The following is a 15,807-nucleotide window of genomic DNA, read 5'->3' on the forward strand; positions in this document are numbered from 1 at the left end:
TGTTGTGCAATCAGTGAAGCTTTTATCTTTGCATGTGTTCCAAGACCAGGAATCTGCAGTTTTTTTTGTTTTTTTTTTTAATCTCTTGGTTTAAGACAGCATCTCTTTAACATTCTAACCTGCATTTCAGATGTTTAAAACTGGTTATCCTTGGCAGCGGGATGCTCCAAGACTGAAACTATTCACTTTTCTAAGTCATTCAATACTTGATTCAAAACCGCATTTCTTTAGAAGATAAGCAAACTGTTTCAAAATGCAAATATATTCCGCACTTAACTGGATACTGCTGTTTATATCCCCTCTGATTGCCAAAGCACTATTCAGCTAAGTTAGAGGCGGTCCAGGGGCAGAGAGTAAGTGGAGATAGCCATTAACCAGTCTATTGAATTCAAGAAAGCTTGAGCCAAGTACCTTGGATCTCTAAGGGTTGATATTTTAGTTAAATAAAATTTGGACCCATGGCCCTACCCCCAGTTCCACCCCATTACGCCCATGTCACACCCCAGTCCCGCCCCCTCAATCTGTTCTCGTTGATTGGGAGGGCATCCGTGGATGCCCTCTTGACGTGGTCCTAAATATGAAGCTTTTCAAAACCCGGACAAAGTGTTGGGTTTTGAAAAGCTGTCCAGATACCCGGACATTCCCTCTAAAAAGAGGACATGTCCGGTCAATTTGACATCTGGTAACCCTAACTAAGGAAGAAGAAGGGTTAGTAGATGGCATGGTTAGTTGGACTAGATAGGCCATAAGGTCTTTATCTGCCTTTGCTTTTTTCTATTTCTTAGCAGCAATATTTGGTCTGTAAACTGGTTAAGTGACCAGATGAATTTAGGACCAAGGGTGGAGCTACCATTGAGCAAGCCCGGCAATGGTAGGGCTGCCCAATGGTAGGGGCTGCCTGAAGTGCCATAATTGCTCCATCAAAGGGCCCTAGAGGAACCCAAACTGACTTAACCCTGTAAGTACTCAAAAAATTCTTGCTGGAGTTTCCCAAATTATTTTGTTGGGGAAAAATATTTTCAGCCTCAATTTCTGAAATAATTTATAAAGATAATTTCTTATAGCAAAATAATCATAGGGAGCAGTGGGCACAAAGGATAAACTCAATTCTAGTACTGCAAGCTGCTCTGAAGTAAGAATAATAGATGATAAATTGAAAACATTAATAATTGATTCTTGGCTAGGCAGCGTGTTCTATACTGTTTGGATATACATAAACGTTGACATTCAGCTGTTTGAACACATAACACCTTGGTTGTACGCTCACAGATTATTTTTAAGACACTTGTATTCGTGTTCAAAGTCATCTATTATGGGATTCCCTGGTATCTGTCACAGGTCATGGCAATCTACCGACCACTTAGAACTTTGAGATCTGAGGGTGCAATGCGACTGTCGGTGATGGACTTCTCAAAAATGCAATATGAGAATACGAGAGCTTCTGCTTTTTCCATCACAGGAGTAACTCTGTGGAATAAGTTAACTGGACCACAAAGAGCTCTCTCTGATATCCTGAAGTTTAAGAAAAAGTTTAAGAATACACTCTTTGTAGAAGCATTGCAATGAATGATGATTCTTGTTTACTCTGGTTTTGATTGCCATATAACAGAACACTGTGGATAAATTGTTCTTACTCAAGGACTTGAAATGTTTTGCTGACTGTATAAATTTTGTCCTCTGCATGTTTTTTTTAGTTATTTTATGAATGTTGATATTTGTAAATCGCCTATTAGGCGGTTATGAAATGTGTTAAAATAAATAAAGTAAAAAGCATATGTATGGCTAGCTATGCTTCAAGGTGACTCTATAATTGTCTTTTCAAACTCCTATTATGTTTTATACTTGTATGTTAGAAAATCTGGAATGCTAGGCATGGGAGGTATCAGAAAATTATTCAGATTGTGTATTAGAATTTATGGGGAAACCAAGTCCTGACTTGTTTTGTATTTTCCCTTCCTATGTTATTATTCATCTTTAACCTCTGGTCTATTTGAAGAAGTGATTTTGATTTTTAGGGTACACATTCATGCACCCATTTGACAAAACAACAACGACAACAAAAAAAACGAGTTGAATATAATTTTAGATATGTCAGCATTATTCACTTCGTAAAGCAATGCAACAGCTCCATCTAGTGAGGACATAAAGGAACAAGAGAGACAAGGCAGAGGTGTTGAGAACTGCAAACTGACATTTTTGTATACCAGTGTCCTGTAAACTTTGTCGAGCCATGGCATGGTAAACATAGTGGCCACGGCTTGAGGCATCCGGTAGTACGCTGACATTGATGCAATGATGTCACGTGCATGAGTGATTTCATCATATCGACTCATGCGCTAAGGCCCTCCAGACAGGCCCTGAACCGCCAGTGGGGGATGCCGGCAGAGAAGACGCATAGAGAGGTGATGGCACTGGCTGATTGCCTACAAGATGTGCCTCTCACTGTGAGAGGCACGACCTGTAGGCAGTCAGCTGGTGCCAACACCTCTCCTCCTCCCCAGCGTCTCACAGCATATCTCAAATCTCAGGAGGTACACTAGTGTGCTGTGGCACACAGTTTGCGATACACTGTTGTATACCCTTCAGGTCTCTGGCATTTTGGAGGAAATTCTATAAATGGCATCTTAACTTAGGCACCAGTAGCATCTAAGTTAAGAGGGAAATGCCATTTTAAACAGTAAAGTAAAAAATTCAAAGCGCCTAATAGCGCCTATACAAACAGCACTGGAATCAAGTCTCCTAAGGCACCTACCAGCACCTAACTCCACTATAGGTGTGGCTAATACTGGAAGTGTTAGGGGCCAGTAGGCACCTACAGAGGCACGATTGATGTCAAAGGTAGGTGCCGGAAATGTAGACCTAGAAACCCATGCGCCTATCTTTGCCAGAGGCTCGATTCTCTAAACAGCACCGTTGAAGACTGACACGCACTCAGTGTCCACTTTTAAGGTGGCCACCGACAATGGCGCCATTTAGAGAATCTGGCAGTTTCTGCACATGTCCACTGCATTCCTCTGGAGTATCCTGTAGGGAAGAGCTGTCAATAATATGTGCTAACCTTTGCACATGTGTGAATTAGTGCAAGCATGGCACACTATCTTTCTGATGTGGATGTGCATTTTTGAAAGGAAGTCCAAGTCAGAATAGAGATGCCCAGCTCAAAATGTCCACAGATGACCATCTCGTATGTTTTTTTCCAACAGGTTGCAGTCTTAAAGACAAGTTTTTGGAATCCTGTGGATTACAGGACTGGCAACATGGATTCACTAGAGGTAGGTCTTCTCAGACAGACAAATCTGATCAATTTCTGTGACTGGATGACCAGAGAATTGGATAGAAGATGTGCGCTAGATGTGGTGTATTTAGATTTTAGCAAAGCCTTTGACAGTGTTCCACAAACTGAGTGCCCTTGGGATGGGTCCCAAAGTGAAGGGCTGGGTCAGGAACTGGTTGAGTGGAAGGTGACAGAGGGTAGTGATCAATGGAGATCGCTCTGAGGAAAGGGATGTTACCAGTGGTGTGCCTCAAGGTTCTGTTATTGGGCCTGTTCTTTTACATATTTTTATAAATGATATTGCTGAAGGGTTGTCGTGTAAGATTTGCCTCTTTGCAGATGATACCAAAATCTGCAATAGAGTAGACACGCTGGATGGTGTGAATAACATGAAGAAAGACCTGACGAAGCTTGAAGAATGGTCTGAAAATTGGCAGCTAAAATTTAATGTTAGGAAATGCAAGATCATGCATTTGGGCTGCAAAAACCAGAGGGAATGGTACAGTTTAGGGGGTGAAGAACTTATGTGCACAATGGAAGAGCGGGACTTCGGTGTGATTATATGTGATGACCTTAAGGTGGCCAAACAGGTTGAAAAGGTGACGGCGAAAGCTAGAAGGATGCTAGGTTGCATAGGGAGAGGTATGGCCAGTAGGAAAAAGAAGGTATTGATGCCTGTGTATAAGACTCTGGTGAGACCTCATTTAGAATATTGTGTACAATTCTGGAGGCTGTCCCTTCAGAAAGATATAAAAAGGATGGAGTCGGTCCAGAGGAAAGCTACTAAAATGGTGTGTGGTTATCGTGACAAGGCGTATGGTGACAGACTTAAAGATTTCAATCTGTATACTTTGGAGGAAAGGCGGGAGAGAGGAGATATGATAGAGACGTTTAAATACCTACGTAATATAAATGTGCATGAGTTGAGTCTCTTTCATTTGAAAGGAAACTTTGCAATGAGAGGGCATAGGATGAAGGTATCTGAGGAAATACTTTTTTATGGAAAGGGTCATAGATGCATGGAACAGTCTCCCGGAAGAGGTAGTGGAAACAGAGACTGTGTCTGAATTCAAGAGGGCCTGGGATAGTCACATGGGATCTCTCAGAGAGAGAAAGAGATAATGGTTACTGTGGATGGGCAGATTAGATGGGCCATTTGGCCTTTATCTGCCATCATGTTTCTATTGACCCCCCAAATGAAAATGAAGACTAACCAAAACAAAATAAATAGTGCTGCAAATGACACAAGAAACAAAACTAATTTTTTATGTTTTGCTGCCCATCCCTAGTGTTCAATGCTTGTATTGCAAGGGTATTACTGTTTTTGCCCTTATTAGTAAAACCATTTTTGCCCTGATTAGAATCTTTAGAGGCTAGAAGGAAATATGATTAATGTAGAAGAACATGGAGGAGAATAATTTTATGAGACTCACTATGGGAGGAGGAGTTTTATTAAAATACATGTGTTTTCTTGGGGCTGGGCTGGCTTCTATACCTATCCTGTGGAGTGTTCTGGGACTCATACAAGGAACACCCAGGAGTGGATCTCTAATGGTCCTGGAGGACTTAGGGATTAGAGAAAACCAGGACCCAGGAGAGAGGTATTTTAGAACTAGCTTATAATGATTCTGTTTGAAGTATGGGAGAAGTGGAGACATGTATTTATCAATTTATTCAATTTTCTATATCATTCTCCTAGGGGAGGTCAGAATGGTTTACATGAATTTATTTAGGTACTCAAGCATTTTCCCCTATCTTTCTCGGAGAGCTCACAATTTATCCAATGTACCTGGGGTAATGGGGGGGGGGGGGGATTAAGTGACTTGCCCAGGGTCACATGTGAGGATTGGCCAGCTGAGGAAGGACTGATCTAGACTAGAAGCTGAAACAATAGATAACTAGTTTAATAATATTCACCAAAATCTTACTGAGAGAGGACTGTATATTTGTTCTACCATAAGAGATGACCTATGAACTTACTGAAGTCTGTCTAACACATTGTACTATGTAAAGATTATTCAGTAGTAGCCTTTAGATAACAGACAGTAGCTGACGTATAAATTTGCTTATCCACATATTTTCAAAACTCATGCAGATAGTATTGGGCTATTTAAATTGGTAAACTGCCACATACCATTCATATAATTGTGGGCTGGTACAGCCGGGGTCTAGGACAGTTCAGCGCGAATAAATAACATTTGCAGGACTGAATGACCACCCAATAACCTGGATAATCTTAGCCTTCCAGTAAGCACACTCTTTAGACAGGATCTTGTGGATGTTTGTGTGCTGCCTGGGCAGGAAAAGGTTCAGATACAGATTAAGATAACTTTATTGACAAGACAATTTTACATTTGTGTTACAAAGCAGTACATAAGGTAATTACAATAAAAAAGGAAGCAGCCTGTGAGCAACATTAAAGCAGCTTATGTACTCTGCATTAACATACCGATGATCTCATTAGCATAATATGCCTTTGCATGCTAACTAGCTCATTGAAATTCTAGCACAGGAAACCATGTTTAGTATGTGTCAATGCTAAAATAGTATTTATTATCCTGTGTTAGTGTTTTCAACATGTGTTAATACTCTTTTAACATGCATTAACGCTTGGGCATTACCACTAATGCATTTTAGCAAATAGGCCTGGTGGTGATTAGTTCATGTCTCTAAATTAGCACCTCATTAATTCCACCTATATCATTTTCACCTAAAAACATATCTATTTAGCTTTATGAAGGAATTTAATCTTACATTTGAGAATCATTTCTTTTATTTGAGGTAGAGGATGATACGAAGGGATAGAGGGGACACTGGGGACCAGAATATTATTACCACCACTCCCCAAACACATTCAAATTATAGCACTTTAGAGATTGACTTGAGAAACCTGCAGCTTGTTCATAATTACTTTTTCAAAACCAAGAGAGCTTCCAACAACTTGATAAAAATGTTGATCTAGATTACTGGGTTTTTTTATTACAGTAGATGTAAAATATTAGCACTGTCATTGTAAATGCAAGGTTGACTGCAGCCACAATGTAGCTTCAACTTATCTCACCTTATCTTGTATATTTCTGTTCCCACTTTTCCCAATCAAGGTTAAAGGAGGATTGAAATAAAATAAGCCAGACAAGCACTTGGAAATGCATAAGTTCAAAAAATCAATACTCGAATCATGACCATTAAAACCCTATATTAGGTACAAGGCAGGATTAACCAATGTGCCAAGTAGGCACATGCCTAGGCCTGAAATGGTCAGGGGGGCCCGATGAAGGAGGGCATCAACATTGGTTTTTCCAAACGGCGATGGGCTCCTCCAGCATCGATCGGTAACGCGGCACACCCCCCCCGATCGGCAACACGGGCTCCAACCCAATCGGCAACACGGCCCCCCCCCCATCAACGGAAAGTAAGACAAGCAAGCAATGCGGGTAAGAAAAGCAACGGGAACTGTAATTGTGCAAGTGGTGCTGCTTGCCCAAAGCTTCCCTCTGACGCAGCTTCCTGTTTCCGCCTGGGTGCATGGTGGGGTGGGGCGGGGCAGGGGGCCCAGTGTACTTGTGTGCCTAGGGGCCCTCGACAAATTAATCCTGCCCTGATTAGGTATTTGCAAAACATGTGCATGAGCTCTTTGCTATAAGAGGAGGATTGCCTAATATGTAAGGGATTATAATTTCAAATTAGAGCGGCCTGAAAGAGAAAAGAAGATTCCACAACATGCTTAGATTTCATTCCTTTTGCAAGAGGGAATTTACGCAGTACACAGACTTTGGCTCGATGAGTAACATTAGAGCCCAGAAACTCGATCTATTGAGATACAAGCTCAGCTTCTATACAGTAGTTATTGTGATGATGGGTGCCTCTATCTCTTTCTCTGCACAGATCCACAACTTTGTCAAAGTATTCCTATCAATATAGACCGTAATGATCAGTGATTTTTTAAATGTTGGCTGTTTGCAGGTTTTTATGCCCAGATATTCAGTGCTGGGTGATACCCAAACACAGGTGCTGAATATTCAGATACCAAGTGGCTGCTGGCATTTATCTTGATGCCAACAATATTCATACCAGAGTCCAGAGAACTACCCAGAGGAAATTAGGACAGGACTAGGGGACACTCGATGAAGCTACAGGGAAATACTTTTAAAACCAATAGGAGGAATTTTTTTTTTCACTCAGAGAATCGTTAAGCTCTGGAACGCGTTGCTAGAGGTTGTGGTAAGAGCGGTTAATGTAGCTGGTTTTAAGAAAGGTTTGGACAATTTCCCAGAGGAAAAGTCCATAGTCTGTTATTGAGAAAGACATGGGGGAAACCTTTGCTTGCCTTGGATCGGAATCATGAAATATTGCTATTCCTTGGGTTTTGGCCAGGTACTAGGGACCTGGATTGTCCACCATGAGAACGGGCTACTGGGCTTTATGGACCATTGGTCTGACCCAGTAAAGCTATTCTTATGTTTATTTGAAAAGTGGCCAGCCTGAATATTGCCCCTAACCAGGTAACACCCCTCTCTGCTTTATCTCCACCACTGGACTGCCTGGGCACTAGATCCAGAGCAGTCATTGGTAACTTTCAGGGGCATTATCCTAGGGCTGCCAATTGGATGCAGATTTACAGGAAAGGGATGGCCCAATCCTGGGTTTACCCAGTGCATGCTGAGACATGTAGTCTTGCTTTTCATAGGGAATGCAATGGGGAGATCAGAAATGCAAGTCCCTGCATGCAACAGGGTAAACTCAAGACTAGATCAACTGTCTTGCAAATCTGGATACACTTGGCAGCCTTCCATTATCTGGATAATGCTGCCCATAATCCATGTCTACTCCCAGTGAGCAGCATCCGGGTACGAGCCAATCCTACCTGAAACTCCTAAATGCTGCTAAATATTGACACCATTGTTCTTCTTTTACAGCATTGCTTGAATCTGCCTCAGCACTCATCTACTCTCTCACTGCATTCTTTGTAGACTTCAGCAACCTGCTCCTTGTGGATCTCTGACAGAACCATCTTTCTCTACTGCAATCTATTCAAAACACAGTTGCACAATTTTTCTTTCAGTGTCATTACCATATGTAATTGGTTGGCTATTTCATCACTGCGTTCCTGTCACAGGGAGGTTGATGGAACTGATCCTTTGTTTGAATGAATGCTATGTTGTATGTGGCCAATTACCAAGCTGATTAAGCCATTTAAAAAAATTAAGTTTCATTCCTTATCCTGTTTCCTACTATATTCAGTTGAATCCTTCTTCCATTTTCTGAAGGATGTTATTTTAGCTCTAATAGCCTCCTACACCTCACTTTTTAACCATTCTGGCTGTCCATTGACATTCCTTCTGCCTTTTTAACTATGTGGAATATATCTGGTCTGGGCTTCCAGGAGGGTATTTTTGAACAACATCCATGCCTGTTGTAAATTTTTGACCTTTGCAGCTGGGTTTAAAAAACACAAACCTATTTTCTCATAGTCGTCTTTCAAAAGTTAAATGCTGGTTATGTTATGATCACTGTTAAAAAGTGGCCCCAGTACCATTATGTCTTGTACTAGATCATGTGATCCCAACATTCTGGAGACATTCATAAAATAAATCTGAAACTTGACAAAATTAGCCAATAGCTCAATACTAACATACTTGATCTAAATATTTTAAAAAAAATCTTTCTACTGCTGTTTGCATTGATTCCACCCATATACACATGGACACGAAGATAAATCTACTGGGAGTGATTCTAGACCATAAACTCTCCTATCACGAACAAATAAGTTTGGTAGCTCAGAAATAGTTTCACAAATTAAGACTAATACATTCGATCTCTGCTCTTCTAGAACCCGCCTCCTTTAATATATTCACCCACTCTTTGATTATCTCCTACGTATTGTAATTCCCTATATCAGGGTATAACACAGAAGGAAATTCATTGAATACAAATTCTCCAGAACACAGCATTAAAAATTATTTATGAAGCTAAGAAATTTGACCTTGTGACCCCCCTTCTCCGAGAAGCTCATTGGCTGCCTATCCAGCATTGCATAACCTATAAAATCCTACTTCTTGCCTTTAAAACTAGAGTTGAACATGCTCCCATTCTTATTGATAAAATTCTCATTCCATATACCTCATCAAGAATACTGCGATCAAACTTACAAAATCTTTTAGTTATTCCTTCAATCTGCCAAATAGTGTATGATACAACTCATAAAATGACTTTTTCTGTCATGGCTTCCCAGTTATGGAATGCTGTGCCTCAAGACCTCAGACTAGAATCTTCCCTATTCAAGGATGTATTCTATATGTGAGAATCTTCTTCACTTTTGAGGCTAACTTTTTTTTATTTTTCTTCCTCCTAACCTTATGTGTTCCCCCTTCTCCTCCTCTTCTTTAATAATTATCTTGATGTTACAATATGCTCCCTCTGCCCATTTTCTCCTGATGTCATGTTAGTTACTTATGTATTGTTTATGAAACCCTTTTAATATTCATTTTTAAATACTGTTTTTATTTATATACAGCATTTCATTTTAAAATGTTTAGATATATTTCATAAATGGTCAAGAAATCAATGAACTTGAAACTTGAACTTGAAACTTAAGGACTAGATCTAGAATTGCTCCCCCTCTTGTTAGTTCCTTGACCAGTTGTTCCATAACACAGTCCTTGATTTCATCTAGGAACTTCACCTCCCCTGCATGTCCTAATGTTACATTTATCCAATCAATATTGGGGTAATTGAAATCATAAACATATCAAAAGCCCACCCTCTTCTTATGAAGGAAGGAACTATACTTTTCCAAACAGTGGAGAAAAAAAGAACTCGGTCAATATCAAAGTACTGCTCTTACAAGTACAAACTCTCAACAAACAGCAGGCTTACCTTCATTCATGGGTCAAAAAAACTCCACAGGTTGTGTAAATAAAACAAAACAACAAAACGACATAGCTCCTTCAGACAATAGAAAAATCTTGGACTCTTCAAACTCCATCATACAAACTGCAATCAGGACTTGACATCCCAATATGAATGCCACTCAATACACTTCCACCATCTAATCTTCTATCTGTACAATAAATGCAAAAAACATTATTCACATAGTCTAATCATGTCCACAATATATAAAAAATTCTTAGCTTTGAAATATTCAATAGGTGGAGTCATTTATCTCTGTGCAGACAATCAACATCCTCTCTTCAATCCTGTCTACTAGAAAGCTACATTCATATTGGAAAAATAAGTCCATTAGCAAAATTTTCATCCACTGCAGTTCGTTATAATTCCTACAGGAGTACTCTGTTTCACAAATATATTCTCAGGGGATTTATACTGTAGTCCAAACACATAGTGGCAATACACCAAAATGGCAGTTCTTGATTCCAACGCTGAACTTCAAACTGTAGTGTCATGACATCATCATTCATGCGCTCCAATCAGAAGAATATCTTCCACTCCACTGCTGGATTCAATTCCTTTGAGGTCACAGCTTGCAACCGAAAAATACAATGCTACTCTACTTGTCTGAAATGTCGTTGAATATCCCACCCCTCCAGTGCTCAGTGCGTGTTATTTGCTCCAACACCATACATTTAAAAGAAGAAAAAATATGTCCCACCTCTATGCAGTGTTCCACTAGAGCAGGGGTGTCAAAGTCCCTCCTTGAGGGCCAAAATCCATTCGGTTTTTCAGGATTTCCTCAATGAATATGCATGAAATCTATTAGCATACAACGAAAGCAGTGCATGCAAACAGATCTCATGTATATTCATTGGGGAAATCCTGAAAACCCGACTGGATTGTGGCCCTCGAGGAGGGACTTTGACACCCCTGCACTAGAGGTTCCATAATTTTACCCATTGTAATTCAATGTCTATGCTCTATATAACAGGTTTGCAAAAGCCGCAAAGTTTGTCCCACATAAACCTTGTTACATCGGCAAACTAAAGTATAGACCACATTTTGTAACTCATAAGAGGTCACTGCCCATAATGTAAACCTTTGTTAAGAATTCAAGCGATAGCCAGGAACAGGGGAGGGAGATACGGAGAGAAAGCTAGAAAGATAACAGTGCTAGGTAGAGGGCAGTAAGGAGAGAGAGCATTCTGAAGACTGTGCTGGAGCCACTGCTGCTATCCAAGAAAAAAGGGGGGGGGGAGAGGAGGTAGATTTCACTTTTTGCACAGGGCACTGGCTAGTCCAGGGATAGGCAATTCCGGTCCTTGAGAGCCGGACCCAGGTCAGGTTTTCAGGATATTCACAATAAATATGCATGAGATAGATTTGCATCTCAAGGAGGCAGTGAATGCAAATCCATCTCATACATATTCATTGTGGATATCCTGAAAACCTGACCTGGCTCTGGCTCTCAAGGACCGGAATTGCCTACCCCTGGGCTAGTCCATATCTAGCCTTGATAATGTTTATGCCTAAGTTTAAACAAGCTACATTCTGAATGATATGAAAACATTGTGGTTCCTATCTACATCGAAGAGGGTAACTCTCAGGACTAAGATGCACAGTGCCAGGTGTAATGAGTTCAACTTCACACTATTGGATGTTGTTCAATTTCTGTTTTAATTCCTCACCATTAGGTGACAGCAAAGCACTGCCGATTTCTTGTCAATTGCTAATGTTCTAGGTAATAGCTACCTTTATTGAAACAAAACTGTGGATAGACAATGTCAAAATATCTGGGGTGGCCACCAAACCACATGAAATTTGTGCTTGGGGCTTGTGTCTCAGTGGGAGGGGATGGAGCTAAAATATGTAGAAGAAAACGAGGAATAAGTGTGCTGCCTTTGTCATATGAGTCCGTTGGTTGCAAATACTCAGAGATATCTTCCAACAGTATGAAAAGACCCCTGGGTACATGTTCACTAGGTGTAGAGCAGGGGTGTCAAAGTCCCTCCTCGAGGGCCGCAATCCAGTCGGGTTTTCAGGAATTCCCCAATGAATATGCATGAGATCTATTAGCATACAATGAAAGCAGTGCATGCAAATAGATCTCATGCATATTCATTGGGGAAATCCTGAAAACCCGACTGGATTGCAGCCCTCGAGGAGGGACTTTGACACCTCTGGTGTAGAGCAATGAAATCACAGGAGGATCTTCATATCTTGGTGACCCACTCTGGGTCACATCTTGCTGCTTGGGCAAGCTGGAAGACAATGTAGAATCTGTCATTTTAGATAGGACATGAAGAGGGGAATCACATACACACAAGTCAGGGATTCTCACACTATTTTACAAGAGGCTCTGCCAAATGTTGACCCTTTGGTTAAACAGGAGCAGCCACTCATATTTGTTTTGATTTGATTTAATGACTTTATGTACCGCTTATCACAACATGGTATTAAAGTGGTTTATAGCAAAGCGTAAGCAAAACTCAAACAATTTCTCATTGCAATAAAATGATCAACAAATCATCCTTTAGCAAACAAAAAAAATAGTTTAAAATAATGAATTCATCATCCAGAGGGAGCAGCAATTTGACACAGACATAGGAGCAGGTTTGAAAAATCATTGCTCCTTTGGAATAACTGTCTCCTGCAGCGTCACTCCCAATCCCCCCACCACCCACCACCACCACACACACATGCCATCCCATCATCCTGTTATCATCCTTTGCAATTCCCCTTTTGTGGCATTCTGTCCACCCACTGCTTCCCCCTCACAGCAAACCTACCAACAGTTTCCCCTGGAGAACTCTCCTTGATGCAACCCCTCTTGATCCCTATGAGTTGGGCAAGTACCTTCCATGTGGTATGCATATCCTCTCAAGGCAAAAAGCTCCCCTGATTGCAGAAAGATTGAAGAGAATTTCCCCTAATGCCCAAACATATCTCATCCCAACCTGCTCCCCAGGCTTTGTGTGTGTGTGTGTGTGTGTGGGGGGGAGGGTGAGGGGGGGTGTCCTGGGGTCTAGTGGAGATGATAGCCACTTGGTGCTGGCTTTCAAAATGTTCATTGAGACCTCTAGTAGTAATATCACACTATTATTGCTAGTGTTCTTGGTGGTTATTTTGAGAGTCAGCATTGTTGTGGTGTGAGTGAATGGGCATTGCTCCTGCTCCATTAGACCCCAGGGGATAGGGGTAGTGGGGCTGCAGGAAGGAGTCTTATTGGTCCTTCTATCCCTGAGGGGGGTGTTTGAACTTCAGAGGATAGGGCTGGGTATGATATGGTGGAGATTGCCCACCAGCTGTTGGGATTAAGGCGGCTTGTATTGGGGGAGTCCCAGGGGAGGTGGTCTCCAGTTGAGGAAAGGTTGCTGCCATGGGGTTCCTGTGGGCAGAGGAGTAATTCTGTGGGGAAGTAGGATGCTGTATGGGAGGGGTAATGCTGTAGGAGAGTAGAATGTCATGGGGTGGACGATGCTGCAGGAGGAGGGTGATGCCAGAGTTGGGAGTTTGATACCATAGGAATGAGGTAAGATGCTACAGGGGCTGAGGGGATCATATATCTGGTGGGGAGGGGGGATCACAAATCTGGGTAGGGGTTGCCTCAGGAAGGGCAGACAGTGGGGGTACTCGGTCTCTCCCTTTCTCTCTTCCCACTCCCTGCAAGTCTGGCACTGATACCCTCACCTCTCAGTCCCTTGTGGAGCTGTAAAGCTTACATTAATTACTGGCAGCAGCAGCAGCACGATAGGCTCCCTGAACAACTTTCAGCAGGTAATGCAGTGGTTTGTGCTGCCTCACCTGGATTATTGTAATGCCCTTTTCTGTGGTCTGCCTAAAAAAGCGTTGTGTGCATTGCAGGTCGCACAAAACGCATCTGCAAGGGTTACAGGTGGTCTCTCTCGCACCGAGCAAATCACCCCATTGCTGGTGAAGCTGCATTGGCTGACAGAATTATGACGAGTTAAGTTTAAAATCTTAATTTTGGTGTTTAAAGCCCTTCAGGACACATTGTCGAAGGTTATGAGCTCTTTGATTTGACCATATGTTCCAGCTCGGCTGCTGTGATCATGGTCTCAACATGTTTTGGAAGTCCCACCTTTGCATGTTATCACCGAAGTTACAATCCGTTCTAGGGCTTTCATTGTCATGGGCCCCAGGCTGTGGAATCCATTTCCAGATACAGTATGTAAGATTCCTCTGTTTCTTTCCTTTTGGAAAGCTCTCAAGGCATTTTTCTTTCAGGAAGTGCAGTAAATTTTATCTGTGATTTTAGTGATTGATGGTTGTTTTGATTGTATTATTTTAATGGAATGTTTTTGTAATCCACAGAGATGTTTGCGATTTGCGAAATATATGTGTTTAAATAAATAAATAAAAAATGTCATACCCTGCCTATTTTGTTGCAATTTCTTGTGCTTGGGATGCAGCAGAGGGAAGACCCATGGGCTGGCTGAATTCAGTCTCTCATGCTACTGCAGCTGCCAGTGACTAACCAACTTTACAGGACTGTGGGGAAGTGAGAGAGGTGAGGGAGCAGTGCCTTACTCATAGGGAGAGGGACAGAGGAGGGGGAAAGAGAAATTGGACTGGAAGGGGGGAGAGGGATGGACCAGTGGATGGAAAGATGCTGAACCTGTGGGGGAGAGGGCCAAAATGTGATGCTTTGGCAGCACCCTCCCATTGCAAGTTAGCTCAGGGTGCCACTATCCCTTGAGCCAGCTCTGATGCTCACACTCATATTTATACCTTCTCAAAGCTGGTGTAAATGTGGGGTTTGTTTACCCTCAGTGTGTACACGTGAATTTTGTCAAATACACATGCTCTTTGCAAATTGGTCTCCACTATGCCCAAATTATGTCCCCGGGGAATGCAGATTGTGCAGAAGTAAGTATTTTTTGTGAGCATACTGTACTTTCATGCACAAATACAACTGTGTAATTTAATAAAAGCACTTTTGTTGTATAAACAGGTTTTACACTGAGGAAAACCTCTAGGAAACTACTCCCATAATGCATCGAAATATAGGTTAATAAAAAAAAAATTAAAGAATGATGATACATTTTATTGGAGGGTAATTCTAGAGCAGGGCATTTAGGATAAAAAGGGTAAGAGTAGGTGCAACTTTTCTAGTGTATTTAAGGCACAATCACTTACAATAGCCCTATGGCTGGTGCAAACGTTGACCAGATCACTCATGAATTATGGAACACTATAATTTATGTGCTTCACCCAGGTTCTGTCCATACCCTGCCCACACACATGTGCCCGCTGGCAAAGTACAAGCCATTAAAACATGTGTACTCTTCCACTAGTCAATATTGTATAAGAGGTCATTTACATGTGCAAGTGGCCCTCGTATGTCTGCAAATGAATAGAATACCATTTTCATGCCTTCTTGTTGCTAAAAATTAGGAAGCCTCTTACAGCATTTGCCCTTCGGGTCAGAATAGTGTTAGCTCCCGAAAACTTGTCAATAAATTATTGTATCACCTTATTTTAAATATTTTTGTGTGACTCACACAACTCTGCAAACACCTATTCATACTACATATAGGTCTTTATATATCACGGAAGCTTCTCAAGCAATGTTCCACATCACACATTGTGTATGGCACAGAGGTTTCACAGTGGTGTTC

The sequence above is a fragment of the Geotrypetes seraphini genome, chromosome 1 (genome assembly GCF_902459505.1).
Source record: "Geotrypetes seraphini chromosome 1, aGeoSer1.1, whole genome shotgun sequence".
In the NCBI taxonomy this organism is placed as follows: domain Eukaryota; kingdom Metazoa; phylum Chordata; class Amphibia; order Gymnophiona; family Dermophiidae; genus Geotrypetes; species Geotrypetes seraphini.